The sequence below is a fragment of the Pinus tabuliformis genome, chromosome X, assembly GCF_031772625.1.
Source record: "Pinus tabuliformis cultivar Carrire ecotype Pingquan chromosome X, CPIR1, whole genome shotgun sequence".
NCBI classification, from domain to species: domain Eukaryota; kingdom Viridiplantae; phylum Streptophyta; class Pinopsida; order Pinales; family Pinaceae; genus Pinus; species Pinus tabuliformis.
In genome coordinates, this window is record NC_142308.1 from 1,455,805,504 (window position 1) to 1,455,819,379 (window position 13,876).

Sequence of the window (13,876 nt, forward strand, 5' to 3'; positions counted from 1 at the left end):
AAGCTCTGGTTTGGTCCCTTCATATTTTTGAGAAGATAGGTCCATCAACCTTCATTTTGCAAGATTTACAAGGGAAGAAGGAAATTCTTCCTATTAATGGACTTACACTCAAAAAATATTTTTCTTTAAGGAATGTAAGTTCTTTTGTACACTATGTAAATATTTGTATATATCATTTCCTTTTGTTATTAAAAGTACTATGCTTTTCAAAAACACATTGGAAGTTTCTCCTTATTTTTTGAATTGTTAAAGTTATTTAAGGAACAATTTAGAAAGCAAAAATTTAAGTTGGAATCTAAGTATTGAATCTGTTTTAAAGCTTTGAAATAAGATAATCATTTAGTTATGAAATATTTTGGTTTGAAACTCTTTAAAAAAATCTATTTGTTGTGAATTGGTTTTGAAAAGTTATCTTTATAAAAGTAGAAATTACTATGAAGTCCTTCTCATCTTTACTTAAAGAGGTCATCCAAGACTTGTAAAGAGTAAATGAAACCTCCCCATCCATTTATTTAAAAAAAAATAGAGTGTAATTCAAAAATATAAAAAACTTAAAAGTTAAGAGGTCTCATCACGAGCTTGCTTACCATGATCATAGGAAACTAATAAAATTGGCATTATCACTATTGGCAACCAAAGCAATATAGTGGCTCTTAGTCACCATACTTTGAGACAAGAGATCTCATCACGAGTCGACTTGTTCAATTTTATTACAACTTGTGAATGGCATTATCATTTTTTGGCTACCAAACTAGGATAATGACTTTAAAGTAACAAAATAATAAAAAGCGAAAAAGAAAAAAGGATCTTCATTGCCTCTAAAGAATGTTATTATAATATGGATGGGATACTGGTTCATTTTGGTTAAATGGTAACCCTGTCAAGGCTATGAACGCCTGCTGGTAGCAATGGCTCTACCAATGACTTATAAGTTTATTCAATACGCTAAGCTTCTAATAGTTTTTACTTTATCTTTTCAACCTATTGGCTATTGATCTACACAAACAAACAAACAAAAAATCATCTATCACAAACCTTGAGAAGTTTTACGATCAAACGAATTATTTCATTTCAAAGTTATCTATATCGATCTAGATTTCAATTGTTTTTAAACTTTCTAAAGAAATTTCTTGATAAAGGTTAACATTTTACAAAGATTAATTGTTTCATCCAGTGTGTCGCCAATTGTGGTGGTACTCAACAACCCCCCATTATCTTTAGACTTAGGAGAAAGAATAATGGGGACCCTTTAATTTTTTTAGGATAGAATCTTTCTTTGTTTAGATAAAATAGGATAAGTTTTAATTTTACTCTTTGATTTTTGAAGAAAACAAAAAGTTTATGAATAAGGTCATAAAACCTTTTAGGAATCCTTTTGTGGTTTTAAAAGATGAATTACAAGTCTAAATCAATCCCGAAATTGATGAAAAGACTATAAAAGAATAGGTCTTATCAAATAATACACATAGTATCAGCGATTTCAAAAAAACCGCAAAGCTAAAGCTGTGAAAAGCCGAATAGTGAATTGCAAAATTGCAATAAGCCAATAAGCCAAATACAAACATCGATCGCGAAATGCAAAATTGTGAAATGTCGAGCCGAAATAGCATCCCATCAAGAATCGATATTGCATTCCGTTAATTGACAGATGTCGATATCATGTTATGTTAAATTTTGATCTTTCGCTAATATATACCGCGCCTATATACTTTTCAGAAATCGCAGATCACTTAGCAATGTAATGTCACCCGATAACACACGCTGATAAAATATTTTCTGATATAATGACAAGTGTCAGTATCATGTGAACAAACATTTGAAAATTTAATGATCACTCTGCGTAGTTCTAATTTCGAGGGTTTTATTGATTGGTAATAATTTTTAGTTAATGTGAAGGGATTTTCATATAACTCGCATTGAATTGATATGACCATTTGCATCCTTCGAAGCTCTTATTGCTTATCTTGGTTGGTTTCTTTACAGGTAAATTCTAATAAAGAGCAGTTAAAGGACATGTCAAGAATAATCAAGGCAAGGAGGAAGTCCGTAACACAGCAAGAACCAGTCTTGCCACCTGAAGAAATGTCTGGAATGTCTCCATTGTTTATAGATACTATATGCATTCCACACACAGGTTCCACCTCCTAGGAGATGATATACAAACTATTTGAGGATGAAAATCTGAGAGTAATTGTGAAACAGACTACTACTGCTAATGATTCTCCTCCAAGTAACGGCGCCGCATGGAATGATGTGGCCAATTCATTTCTTCATAGAATTGCTTCTCGCCCTAAAATCCTACTGTATATAGATATGATGAGATGGGTTGTCGACCAGCTGGACATTACACACAAAACGTTTATAACACCAAGGAAGATAGTTATTGGGTCTTTTAAAGTTGAGGATTTAAGGAAAATGTATCATCTACCTCCACCTCAGAAGAGGTATCATACGAAATTCTTCCAAAAATTCATGCAGGAGAATCTGAACCTTGCGGACCTGATCAGAGAATGGAGAAAGGAACCGAAAAAACATAAGCGAGAGGATAGGGGTATGTATTCATTAGCCTCCATTGTTGGCCCTTTCTCTCATATTGTTGCTATGTTATGTCGCCTCTATGGTTATCCAAATACGTAGAAATTCTCTGAATAATGGGTGCCATTGATAGAAGCCTCTGTTGATGGCTATATCATGGATTGGGCGATTATATTATCCAACAATTTGACCACCCAAATTCGCAATTATAGACAAGCGCAATGTTCTCGAAAGAACAGCTCCTCCTTTCTTTATGAGCGCATATGTCATGGATGCAATTTGTTTTTATTATGATTTTCCATCTCTTGGATGGAAATGGAAAGACCAATTTCCTAGCCCTATTTCTGTTTATCTCAATACCCTTTGAGAATCGAAATACCATGCTCACTTCTACAAAATCCTTCATGAAGTCATGCTACCCATCCACCAAGTAATCTTTGGTAGAAAATCGCCCAAACTTACTGCAGAAGCCAATAAATACCTAAAGCCTATAGGAAAGTGGTTTTGGGAAGAATCATTTACCTACATTTGTGTTTTTGGTAGCCTTGCCCATCCTCATGTTTTGCCCCTTTTTGTCCCAGATAAGTTGTTGGCCAAAGAAGTTGCTTATCAAATAGTTGGTAAGGGCTTAACTAAAGTACTTAAAGATGCCAAGAAATTCGCCTGGCCAAATTTTCCTATTTCTTGTGGTACCTATGCCTTAGAAAATTTCAAGCATTCTTCAATTGAGATTGACCAATTAAGAGCCTTTAATTTTCCAACCATATTAAACAAACCATATGACCCGCATGGTGTAGCAAAAGATGTTACAACACAAGCTAAGCTCAAACCGTTTTTTAACAAGCCTGACAAATTTGATGATTTGTTTGAAATGGTTCCAGAATATTATATGGTAGAGAAATTAGCAACAGACCATCTAAGTCCTAACGAATTGATTAGATTCAATCAATATCGCCAGCGAAGAATAGCCCATTTTCCTGAGTCCCTATTAAAGCAATTCCAACAGAATTCAGAAACTTCAGATGCATCAACTTCCTCCTCAAAAGCTCCAATTGCTTCCCAAGTCTCTGAAACAACTACTATAGTTGTTGAGCACACAAGAGAAATCAAAGAGGAGAACAAATTGGATGAAGTATGGGAGGATTTCAACCGCGTTTTGACAACAGAAGAAGCTCGGGTTACAGATTTCTCGGCCGATATACAAGCAGAACAAGTTGCAGTCAACAAAGAGATAAAGCAGGTTCCAGAGACTACAGGGACAACCTCATTTACTGTTGACGCTTCCCAAGAGGATATTATTCCTAAAACTCCTGAGAATAATATTAATGATGAGATTGTCAATCAATTAAATGTTGTTGATGACATGGAGATAATTCATGCATTTCCTATTGCTGAGATAGTCCTCAAAATTGAATAAATCCCGCATTTGGATGTATTTTATAGTCCAAAGCATAAAGCAATAATGAGTAGGTCAAGGTAGAAAAGAAAGCTAGAATAGATGCAAGCGCTAGTTACAAATGAGACTCCTTTTCAAGTTCTTTGGAAAGGAACTCAAATAGCGTCGGATGAAGAATTAAACAGATTATCTCAATTTGTAGGAGCTTATGCTAGTGCTACCATCGACAAAGCTGCAGAAATACAATTGCTAATGAAGGAAAAGGATCAAAGAATTGTCCAGTTGGAACAAACTTTTCAAATAGAAAAGCAAGCAATTGAGCAACAGTGGCAAACAAATCTTACCGAGCTGCAGAAGAGATTTGATGATTTAAATATACAATTTGAACCTGAAGTAAAGAATAAGGATGAACATATATTATAGTTGCAACAAAGAATAGACTAGCTGAGAGAAAATCCAGATATAAATGAAGTCCGCAAGGAAGCATCAGAACTAGATATACTCTTAACAAAGTAGCAAGCCATTTTTTGTCACAAATTGGCCTTAATTCATGACTTATCAAAGACTAGTGATTCTTTAGTAAATCAATTGTCCGACTTGAGGACATTTTATGAAGATATCGATGAGAAAATATCTAAGTATATATATTGGCAAGACAGTGTTGAGGGAAGATCATCTGATCTACCTCGAATTGAAGAATCACATGAGGATATCGTATTTGGTGATTAGGATATCAACATGAAACAGACAGAGGTGACTATTATTATAGCCAAAAACCTTGCCTCAAATTTCACTGAATACATCACAGATACCATATTGCAAGGCAATCTAATTTAGGAATGCCCAAAGGACACCTTGCCAGATGCCACAACTTTGAATCAATCTTGGCAAGAAACATCTAAAAATAAGGTTCAAGACATTCAGAGTTTATCGCAAGCAAACCTGAAAGTTATTGGCACTTTCTGGTGAAGCCTCGTAGTTAGTGGCTCATGCTGAGGTGTCTCTCAAACGCAGCAATACAGTTTCTTCCAGCACTCAATGATGCAGTGTTTACGGGACAAATGCGCACGCAACTGATACATCCCCCCAGCTAAAGCCACTCATAGACATATACAATCTCATAGAGCAGATGAAGAATCAATATGGAGCAAAATCATGAGTTCTTGCTGCAACAAATCACAAATTTAACTGTCATTTATCTTAGCTTAGTTTGTTAAAGTTGTTTTGAAACCTTTTTTTGTAAATTTACTATTTTTGTAATATTAATAGGCTATTTAAACCCCTTGCATGCATTTAGAAAGGGGTCCAGAATTTTGAGAAGACAACTTTTGAACTTTCGCTATTGTTTGATTCAGAGTTATCTAATTAAGTAGTTGAGTCTGAAAGTTATCTTTTTCATAAGCAGATCGATAATGCATCGGGTACTGTTATCTTTGTGGTATCATTATGTATGTTTGATTTAGATAGTGAATCTATTATGTGTTATTTCGTTATATAAATGCTCTGATAAAAATCAATAATTATCACTATTGATGTGCAGGATTGGATGATTTGTGATTATGTATGAGATAACAAGATCTTTTAATGTGATTGAGTTTTGGTCAACTAAATTAATTAACTTTTTAATTAATTTAGTTTATCATATATGCTTTCTATTCATTAAAGTATTGAATGATCTATATCATTATTTACTTTGTGAACTATTTCTTTGAATCACATGTGAATATGTACTATCCTAGGAAATAAGTAGAATAAGTTTATTCAGGAACTTTACCATTAGGTGTAAAATCATTCCATCAGTTTTTCATTATGTTACTATATTAAATCTCTTTAAAACGGGAAACTCATCACTTTACATCCAGTCGGACCCGCCAATTTCAGTGAAAACGGAGTTGCTTTAAGCTCCCGATTGTGTGGTGTTCCCCGATGTTGAGGCAGTCAAGTTCCAGCATTCAACACAACCGAAGCTTGAAGGTGGATATAATGATGGGTCCTGGGGTGTGTTTCTAAATGATCAAAGGTTCCAGGGTTTCTTTTGGGCCATGAAGCAAAGTTGTTTCATTCCTTCACTAGCCTCTTGAAACATAGCTTTAAGCTGAGGAAGAGAGGGGCATTCCTAGGTTGAATGCTTCAGCTCACAAATGTTGCATATTTCAATGCTATTTAATGGGAACTCTCGTAGAGGGTGCTTCTTGCATGTAACACCCCCTCCTAGGTCTACCCAAAGTAACCATGCCAACCGGGGTAAACATGTGGATAGATGTTACTGCAACCAAATTCGACCTCCTATGTCTCCTTAAGGAAGTTGAATCAACGGAACATCATATACAATCATCCAACATCATCAACAAACCCCTCAGGAGACAAGTCAGCCACTCAAACAACTAGTCCCTGGGTCCCATTGTTATTCTGCATCTCCTAGCCCTCAGTCACTCTCATGATATGGGCAAGGGAGAGACCAACAATTCAAAGTCACTCCCACGAACCTACCTGCCAGTGACTGTGGTCCAAAATTATCAGTTATGTGTCAGCGACCCGAGATTTGAGCCACTTTTCTAGCCCAAAATCCTGGCCTCTGCCCAGAACTTGTTGTAACTTTCAGAAATCATTAAAAACATGATAACAATGTTGATCAATAAAAAATCAACCTCAAGACTAAGCCTGAGCATCCCCAACCGGCATTGACATTCTGTCAAACACTTGGTATCAATGAAACCTACAGGTCTAAGATACAAGACAAAACATAAATGACTAAAACAACTCCTGAAACATCACGAGAAGGATCACCTCCTTCTCCATTAAACTACTAGATCATCAATTAAGTCTTGCATTAAACCATGTAAATATCAAAGATATGACAACCATTAAATCCACATATAAATCAGTGCAAAAGTAATAGAACTTAGCTTTTATTAATCATAGGCAAATCCGACCAGGTTTGGGACTTCCATGTACCACCTAATCATAGACATGGCTGAACCAAATCTGTCTTTCATCCAGTCACCCCTGTGCCATATTCCAAGCATGAATGTGAGATCTCATAGAACAACCAATTCAAGAACAACCAAGGAAATCCAGAGGTTAAACCACCTCCACCCTCATCAAACGCTGATCACACCAAAATTGATGCTCTGATCACAATCAAATAGAACTTGAAATGCCATTCAGAGTCCATCACTATCCTTGAGGATTTTTTGTCTCCTTGCCTCTCAGGCTTTACCGCAATCCAAACCAGGAACACTACGCCCTAAACCGATACTGCTCCCTCAGGCTTTACCGTGTATCCCACCAAAATTGGTCAAGGGATTCCTAGGCCTTTGGGAAAGAACCTCGAGACCACCCCTACCCCAGATTTTGAAATCCATCTGGCAATTCGAAAGTTCCAAAACCTAAATAAACATAACAACATACCATGGCATCCAGAAAAAGGCTAGGCTAGGTTGAAAACCACTGTCATAGCCCAGCAATACCATGCTACCGAGAGCCATAGAACCGTACACCAACATGAAAATCCATGTATGTCCAAACCAACTAGGAAATCACACATGCAAAGGGTTACCTGGAAGTATTATTGCTGAAGCTACTTGATCATGTTTTCCTTTCCTTAATCATTGCTTGCTTTTCCTTTCCTTTCCTTGCCTTCCCTTTCCTTGCTCCAAATTAGAGTGCACCAAGAAAACTCTAAGTGACCAAGAGAGTGAGAGAAAGAAAGAACAATGAGAGAGCTCCAAACTTGAACTTGACAAAAATATTAAACTGTCCAGACCTGCCAACTGATCCTTAGAAGCCTTTTTATCAATGATGGCTCTAATTTATTCATTTCCCATTATTTTCCTTCAATTTCCTCCTCGCATGCAACCTATGACCTTTAACCTTCCTTTTCTCCTAATTTCCTTTATTTTCATAAATAAATGTGCCAAAATGTATTTTTACCTTTTAATGTCTTTGCCTTAGCCTTTGTCAATTTCGTTAGCCCAAAAACACATCCAATGATGCCCACCAAGATATCTTTTCCCAAAATTTAGCTTGGAATAAGTGTCCCTTAACCATGGTCTTATTTTGCATTTACTTAACTTTTATTACAAGAAATTTTCACCAGGGTTGTTATAGAATCCTCCCCTTGGGGAACACTGTCCTCGGTGTTAAACCACACCATGACTTCAACAAGAATGCTAAAAAGAAAACATACTACCTAAGCAGCTTTATAACTTATCTTGTTTCAATATTTATAATGAATGACCTAATCCAAACAAAAACATCATGACAACATACCACATGCTGGAGCTTTATAACACAACTCATTACAGTATTTACAGTAAGCAACTATACACATATGCACATTTGCTAAACCAACAAATAAAAGGATACACTACCCATAACAATCAACAAGGGAATCCAGGGGCTTATGCCTCCACCCTCCAAGTATTGCCAAGATTCACTTCCTTCCCAGGAAGTACAAAATCCACTGCCACAGTCAAAGCTGCATCCAATTTCCAGCTCTATAATCCCGTGCCACTTGTCCTCTCAGTGAACAGTTGCCGACAAATTGTTCCAGGGTGAACTCCCAATGTGCATATGATTCCATCTGGCAATGCTAATTACCAAACCAATATATATGCGATCTTCCCTTCTCTGCTACCAAGTCCCTCGAGAATTCTAGTCACCCCCTTTCGTGTAGTCACTCACCTTCCAAGTTCCCTGAAATCCCCTATCCCGGGCGATCCATCCCTTGGAAAGGCTTCCTCGCATCGGAAGATCAACAACCAAGGCATATACCTACCTCAAAACCATCATACCAGTCACAACATGCTCATGGCAATCGATGGACACTATTGGGTATCAGTGTCCCACAATGGTCGTGCTCCTGAAGTGCTTTAAAAACATACTATTGTATGTTTCAATTTATTTCACTATCGCTACTAATTCTTGTTGTCAATTTCAACCACCCAATTGGGCATGTTCATGCATTCCTTTTCCAAGCACATAATTTCCATTAGATTCAAATAATCTCAAATCATACCTCATTGATAGCTCATCAATAATGTACACTTGCAATTATGTTCGCTTCCTATCACAACAAGTCAAACTAACTGTTTGATCAAAACATCATGTATAAACATATCACATATGATTAGCTCAAAACGCAACCATCATAGATCAACATCATAAATCACATGTAACCATCATAAACCAGAATCATAGATCACATATAATCATCATATACCATAGTCATAAGTCACATCTATAATAAAACTGAAATAAAATGTTGATACTTATCCTCTCATCAATCCTTAGCTTCTACCTGTGTCTTTATTCCATACGCACTCTTGATCGGTGGCCGCAGCAAACAAACACCCAATGCCTTCTCCTCAACCATGTGCACATACACATAGTGTGCTTCACACACATACAACCACACATGGCATACAACACCATGCAATACATGCACCTAGTACCGCATGCCTTCAACACATCATGTATGACATGCTCACAATACCATATGTACACTAGTACCATATGTACAAATCACCACCTACACAATGTGTGCACAACATCACATGTACACGAGACCACCTACACAATGTGTACACAACACTATTGTACAACGTGTACACAATACCAAATCTACACAACATCACATGCACGATGCCACATGTACATAGCATCACATGCACGACATGTATATAAAACCACATGCACACGACACCATGTGTACAACATGCATAGAACACCATATGTACATATTATTGCATATCCAACATGTACATAGCATCATCTGTACGCAACACTACATATCCAACATGTGCACAACACCATATGCACACAACACTGCATATCCATCATGTACATCATCTATACCTAGCACTGCATATGCAATATTCGCACAACACTATATGTACCATCATGTACATAACATTGCATAAACAACATGTACACACGCTATGTATACACAACATTGCATGTGCACAACAGCATAGATGCAACATATACAACATATGCACAACAATAGTACTTCACATCCAAAAGCACACTGTCTCTACCAAGAAACCTTGCTCCTAGTGTCTTATCTATGCTTGTCCCAGCATGTCGCAGACCACACTACTTTCATTTTGCTAATGTATCCTTCCACATTACCTGTCATAAACATAGGCATAATACAAGTATACAATATCAATTCATATCCAGATGATACTGACCTTGTATATTTGTCATGACTACTCTTCCCACTCGATTTCTCATGAACCAAGAATCTCTTCATGCCATTTTCCTGCATAAGAAATCATTGCTCCACTAGAACAATCCCTAACGCACCTGTCAAACAATGACATAGATACATAGATACATACATATATAATCATTAGCATAAAAAAATCATCATCCTGTTAGACAACGACATACATACATACATGCATACAGATATAAACATCAACATAATCATGATCATTACATAATTACTAGATAACATAAGGTCTAGGTTAAGAGAACTTCCTTTATCCGTGTACAACATGTACAACATTGAGAAAATCGTTCCCAACATAGCCAAGGTATCCAACACCTCATATTCATTTACTTTACCTTTTCTTGTTACCCTTTTCATGTCTGTACTTCCACCATCCATTTACCATGATGGACCCAACTAGTCCAATCAATTGTCATAGTCTTACCTTCCGATGTGCTTAATCATGCACAGAGCTTCATCTGAGTCTTATATTACCTGTTGGGTACCACACAACTCTCCCCGAGCTCCATCAACTCTTCCTCTTTCCCAACCAATTCCCAAGACTCAAAACATAAAAGGCAACTCAAGAAACAAACAAGAAGAAAATCATGAAAACCCATAACAACGATACAACACCACAGAAAGCGGCATAACTATGCCCTAGACACATGCAAAATCGCAAATCAAGCGCAACAATCGCAAAAGACAAAAAGCACAAGACTAAAAAGAGACACCATGACTCAATCCCCATGGTTCCCAATGGTTCTAAAGGAAAGCTCAACCTAAGCCTTCTTCAAGATTCATGGCAATCTCTCTTGCCATGCAACTCCCTGCATTATACCGCCATAAACACATAATGTTAGTGCATAAATAAACATAACAATAAATCAGTTACCTTATATTACGGTGCCAAGCTTGTTGCCTTGCAACTGAACACATCCACACCATCTCATGAGGGACTCCAATTATCTTGACATATCCACCTGTAACTAGAGACTAGCTAATATACATGTCAATTACATGTTCATTAATCTAGCACTCCTTGTACGCAAAGCACTCATTTGTTTGGAATTCTAGCCAAATAAATTATTTCCTAATTCCTTTCTTTTACCTTTTTCCTTGCTGCAATCAAGGCTTACTATGCGTTGTCACATCACCCAATTGTTAGTTATATAAACACATCAACATCAACCTTTAGGCACAAACTTATTGAGATTAGCCTCATCACTCCGAGGATCTATGAGCTTCCAAAGATCTACAAGGAAGGGGCCCCACTGAGACCAATTGTCAGCACCATAGGAGGGCCAACCTACCTCCTAGCCAAATACCTTGCCTTGAAGCTTAAACCCCTTGTTGGCCTTACAGTCATTCGTCAAAGACTTCTTCATTTGTTAATGAGTTAAAGGGCATAAAGTTTGACCCTGAGGACAAACTTGTTAGTTTCGATGTAGTCCCCCTTTACACTAGCATCCCTATTAAGGAGGCCACTGAGGTCATCAATCACCTCATTGATCCCGATACCGCTTGTTTAGTAGAGATTTGTCTTACTTCTACTTTTTTCTGCTTTGAAGGGTAATTCTATGAGTAGACATGCAGGGTTGTCATGGGCTCCCTCTTATCCTCGGTTGTTGCTAATATTTTTATGGAAGACTTTGAATCCAGGACTCTAGCCTTAGCCCGTCTCTTGCCCAATCTATGGAAAAGATTTGTGGATGACACTTGTGTCATTTGGTCTCATGGCCAAGAAAAGTTAGATCATTTTTTCCAGCATCTCAACAATCAATCTTCCTCCATAAAGTTTATTATGGAGCAGGAAGTTGATGGGTTCCTGCCTTCCTTGATGTTCTTATTTCGAAAAAGGATGACGATTTTTTCTCCCACTAGGTGTTTCGGAAGAAAACAAACTCATACCGAGCAGTGTCTTCATTCCAACTCTCATTATTTCCCTACTCAAAAGTTGGGTGTTCTCAACATGCTAGCTACTCGTGCGTTGAGAATCTCTGATGAAAAGAACCTTAATAAAGAGAAATCCCATCTCCTTAATGTTTTTGTTAATAATGGATATAGTAGGCACCAAGGTCTGAAAGCTTTCCTTAAAGCTAGCAGAGGTCCCAAGGTTAAGAAATACCCTAAAGATCGAATCTCAGGGGTGCATCTCCCTTTCATCCAGGGGACCACTGACAAGATTGCGAGAATCCTTAGGAAGCATAATGTTCCCTCAACCTTTAGACCCCTTAACACCATTCGTAACTCCCTAAGATTTGTAAAAGACCTTGTTGACCCCAAGGACATGAAAGTTGTTTATGTTATTCCATGTTCTTGTGGGACCCCCTATGTTGGTGAAATTGGGCGCTCTATTAATCAAAGGATTCATGAGCATGCAACTAACATCAAGCATGGGAGGACTCGGTCTTCAGCCTTGGCAGAACACGCGGAGAATTCTAAGCATCATATATGTATTGAAGAGGCCCATGTTATTGCTAAGATTGCTCCTTTTCATCACCGCAAGTTTAGGGAGGCGATAGAAATCGAAAGGAGGCCGAGCAATGGTAACAAGGATGACGGCTGGAAGATTAACAACTATTGGATCCCTGCTCTTTCCTCTTAGGCCCCCCCCCCACCCCCTTTTTTACGCTACTTCATTCTTTTTATTGTTTTTCTTTCTGGTTTTATTCCCTTGACTTTTGGATTGTTTGAATTTCCCCTATGTTCCCTTTTCTATTGATTTGTTGTTTTTCCTTTTTTGGTTGGTACTCATTACCTTTATTTATTCATTGTTTTTATTAATATTTTAAATTTGATCCTATAATAATATTCTTATAAGTTTATATTTTATTTAGTTTTAAATTATAAATAAGAAGATAATAAAACTTCCCTTAATATTTATTTATTAGATTTAATTTCTTAGTTTAGGTTCTTAAAATTTTTATTTTAATTTAGTTTTTAGTAAACATGATATATAAATAAGTTACATATATATTTAAATAAATAAACTTAATAAACAAATTAAATAATTAATTAAATTAAATTAATAAACAAATTAAATAATTAATTGATAAATAGTAAACATTTATATTTAATCCAAATTTATCCCATATTATATTTAGTAACATATAAATTCAAATGAAAATAAATAAATTTAATAAGCATATAAATATTTAATTAATTAATAATAATAAACATTTATATTAGTATCCTAGTTTATCCCATCATACTTCATATAATATTATTCAGATAAATTTATATTTTTTTTTATTTTTAAATTAAAATGAGGATAATATATTTTTTCACATATATTTAAATAAATAAACTTAATAAACAAATTAACTAATTAATTATTTAATTAATAAACATTTATTTTCAATCTTAATTTATCCCATAATATTTCCTATGATAGTATAAGTTTATATGTAGTTTATTATTTAAATTAAAAAGAAGATCATAAATTTGTCCCTTAACAATTATTTTTAGTTACATATAGATTTAAATGAAAATAAATATATCTAACAAATTAACTAATTAATTAATTAATAAACTTTCCCCTAACTCTTGGTCCATTCAAATGTAGTTGAAGTCCAGTCCATTGTAGTTGTTTCCTTTGGTCAAAAGCAGCTATTTCTTTCTAGTCGTTAAAATGATCAGTATCTCTATTTGACTTGTTGTTATGATCTGGTTCTTCATCTTGTCCTCACGATAACCACACTTGCTAGTTCGAAACGCATCAA